Consider the following 4,167-nt stretch of genomic DNA (forward strand, 5'->3'; position numbering starts at 1 on the left):
CGCAAAATAAGTTATTTCTCTACTTGTAATAGCTGCGCAACCCCAAATGTGAAAACCCCTTGTTTTAACTAAGCCTGGAGGAAAAACATAATTTATGTAAGAACTTACCTGATAAATTCATTTCTTTCATATTAGCAAGAGTCCATGAGCTAGTGACGTATGTGATATACATTCCTACAAGGACGGGCAAAGTTTCCCAAACCTCAAAATGCCTATAAATACATCCCTCACCACACCCACAAATCAGTTTAACGAATAGCCAAGAAGTGGGGTGATAAGAAAAAAGTGCGAAAGCATAAAAAATAAGGAATTGGAATAATTGTGCTTTATACAAAAAAATCATAACCACCACAAAAAGGGTGGGCCTCATGGACTCTTGCTAATATGAAAGAAATGAATTTATCAGGTAAGTTCTTACATAAATTATGTTTTCTTTCATGTAATTAGCAAGAGTCCATGAGCTAGTGACGTATGGGATAATGACTACCCAAGATGTGGATCTTCCACGCAAGAGTCACTAGAGAGGGAGGGATAAAATAAAGACAGCCAATTCCGCTGAAAATAATCCACACCCAAAATAAAGTTTAAATCTTATAATGAAAAAAACTGAAATTATAAGCAGAAGAATCAAACTGAAACAGCTGCCTGAAGTACTTTTCTACCAAAAACTGCTTCAGAAGAAGAAAACACATCAAAATGGTAGAATATAGTAAAAGTATGCAAAGAAGACCAAGTTGCTGCTTTGCAAATCTGATCAATCTGAAAGAGAATCTCAGAAACTGATAGTGATCTGGATGAATCGGAATATGCAGATATGCATCCTGTAAATCTATTGTGGACATATAATGCCCTTGCTGAACAAAAGGCAGGATAGTCCTTATAGTTACCATTTTGAATGTTGGTATCCTTACATAACGATTCAATATTTTTAGATCCAGAACTGGTCTGAAGGAATTCTCCTTCTTTGGTACAATGAAGAGATTTGAATAAAACCCCAGCCCCTGTTCCAGAACGGGAACTGGCATAATTACTCCAGCCAACTCTAGATCTGAAACACATTTCAGAAATGCTTGAGCCTTCGCTGGATTTACTGGGACACGGGAAAGAAAAAATCTCTTTGCAGGAGGCCTTATCTTGAAGCCAATTCTGTACCCTTCTAAAACAATGTTTTGAATCCAAAGATTGTGAATTGAATTGATCCAAATTTCTTTGAAAAATCGTAATCTGCCCCCTACCAGCTGGGCTGGAATGAGGGCCGCACCTTCATGTGGACTTGGGAGCTGGCTTTGGTTTTCTAAAAGGCTTGGATTTATTCCAGACTGGAGATGGTTTCCAAACTGATACCGCTCCTGTGGGTGAAGGATCAGGCTTTTGTTCCTTATTGTGACGAAAGGAACGAAAACGATAATTAGACCTAAATTTACCTTTAGATTTTTTATCCTGTGGTAAAAAAGTTCCTTTCCCTCCAGTAACAGTTGAGATAATAGAATCCAACTGAGAACCAAATAATTTATTACCCTGGAAAGAAAGGGAAAGCAAAGTTGACTTAGAAGACATATCAGCATTCCAAGTTTTAAGCCATAAAGCTCTTCTAGCTAAAATAGCTAGAGACATATACCTGACATCAACTCTAATGATATCAAAGATGGCATCACAAATAAAGTTATTAGCATGTTGAAGAAGATTAACAATGCTATGAGAATTATGATCTGTTACTTGTTGCGCTAAAGGTTCTAACCAAAAAGTTGAAGCTGCAGCAACATCAGCTAAAGATATAGCAGGTCTAAGAAGATTACCTGAACATAAGTAAGCTTTTCTTAGAAAGGATTCAATCTTCCTATCTAAAGGATCCTTAAAGGAAGTACTATCTGCCGTAGGAATAGTAGTATGTTTAGCAAGAGTAGAGACAGCCCCATCAACTTTAGGGATTTTGTCCCAAAATTCTAATCTGTCAAATGGCACAGGATATAATTGCTTAAAACGTTTAGAAGGAGTAAATGAATTACCCAAATTATTCCATTCCCTGGAGATTACTTCAGAAATAGCATCAGGGACAGGAAAAACTTCTGGAATAACTACAGGAGACTTCTTTAAAGGGCCACTGTAAGCAAATATTTTCTATGCCTGTTACTAACTAACTACCCCAAATACGCTTTTTAGCAATAGCATTTCATTAACATATCTCTACCGTATATCAGAAATCTTGTCTGCAAATTTAATTGTTTTCCAAACCCACTCGGTGGGTATCCTTTGCTCTGTACCAATCCGTTTACAATACCTAGGTTTCAAAATGGCGCTTTAAACACAATTTCATTGGTTTAAGTATTTTGAACACGCAGTGCTGAAAATAGTGGGCAGGATAACGTGACATCATAGGGGAATAAAAGATATAACTTTAAGAACGTTATGAAACTTCGTTTTGGAGAAAATATAGGTCAGTAGGTTTTAATTAATGGTTATTTACTTTAATATGTTAGTTGTTTAGCTTAAAAATTATAACAGAAAGTAATCCTTTAAGTAAAGAACGAATAAATTCCATTTTGAATAAATATGAAGATTTATTAGCATCAACCTCTGAGACAGAATCCTCTGAACCAGAGGAACCATTATCAGAATCAGAATGATGATGTTCATTTAAAAATTCATCTGAAAAATGAGAAGTTTTAAAAGACCTTTTACGTTTACTAGAAGGAGGAATAACAGACATAGCCTTCTTAATGGATTTAGAAACAAAATCTCTTATGTTAACAGGAACACTCTGAGTATTAGATGTTGACGGAACAGCAACAGGTAATGTAACATTACTAAAGGAAATATTATCTGCATTAACAAGTTTGTCATGACATTCATTACAAACAACAGCTGGAGGAACAGATACCACAAGTTTACAGCAGATACACTTAACTTTGGTAGATCCAGCACCAGGCAGCGTTTTTCCAGAAGTATCTTCTGACTCAGTGTCAATCTGGGACATCTTGCAATATGTAATAGAAAAAACAACATATAAAGCAAAATTGATCAAATTCCTTAAATGACAGTTTCAGGAATGGGAAAAAAATACCAGTGAACAAGCTTATAGCAACCAGAAGCAATAAAAAATGAGACTTAAATAATGTGGAGACAATAGTGACGCCCATATTTTTTAGCGCCAAAAAAAGACGCCCACATTATTTGGCGCCTAAATGCTTTTGGCGCCAAAAAATGACGCCACATCCAGAACGCCGACACTTTTGGCGCAAAAAAACGTCAAAAATGACGCAACTTCCGGCAACACGTATGACGCCGGAAACAGAAAAAAAAATTTGCGCCAAAAAAGTCCGCGCCAAGAATGACGCAATAAAATGAAGCATTTTCAGCCCCCGTGAGCCTAACAGCCCACAGGGAAAAAAGTCAAATTTTAAGGTAAGAAAAAAATTGATTGATTCATAAGCATTATCCCAAATATGAAACTGACTGTCTGAAATAAGGAACGTTGAACATCCTGAGTCAAGGCAAATAAATGTTTGAACACATATATTTAGAACTTTATATAAAAGTGCCCAACCATAGCTTAGAGTGTCACAGAAAATAAGACTTACTTACCCCAGGACACTCATCTACATGTAGTAGAAAGCCAAACCAGTACTGAAACGAGAATCAGCAGAGGTAATGGTATATATATATATATAAGAGTATATCGTCGATCTGAAAAGGGAGGTAAGAGATGAATCTCTACGACCGATAACAGAGAACCTATGAAATAGACCCCGTAGAAGGAGATCACTGCATTCAAATAGGCAATACTCTCCTCACATCCCTCTGACATTCACTGCACGCTGAGAGGAAAACCGGGCTCCAACCTGCTGCGGAGCGCATATCAACGTAGAATCTAGCACAAACTTACTTCACCACCTCCATAGGAGGCAAAGTTTGTAAAACTGATTTGTGGGTGTGGTGAGGGGTGTATTTATAGGCATTTTGAGGTTTGGGAAACTTTGCCCCTCCTGGTAGGAATGTATATCCCATACGTCACTAGCTCATGGACTCTTGCTAATTACATGAAAGAAACCTTCCATATTAGGAATATGCTGGAATACTTAGGGCCCTTTATTTCCTTAGATGTGACCTGGAAAAATAAATATACTAACATTCTTTACAAAACAACATGCCCAGGGATAGATAATGCAC

The sequence above is a fragment of the Bombina bombina genome, chromosome 4, assembly GCF_027579735.1.
Source record: "Bombina bombina isolate aBomBom1 chromosome 4, aBomBom1.pri, whole genome shotgun sequence".
Classification (NCBI taxonomy): Eukaryota; Metazoa; Chordata; class Amphibia; order Anura; family Bombinatoridae; genus Bombina; species Bombina bombina.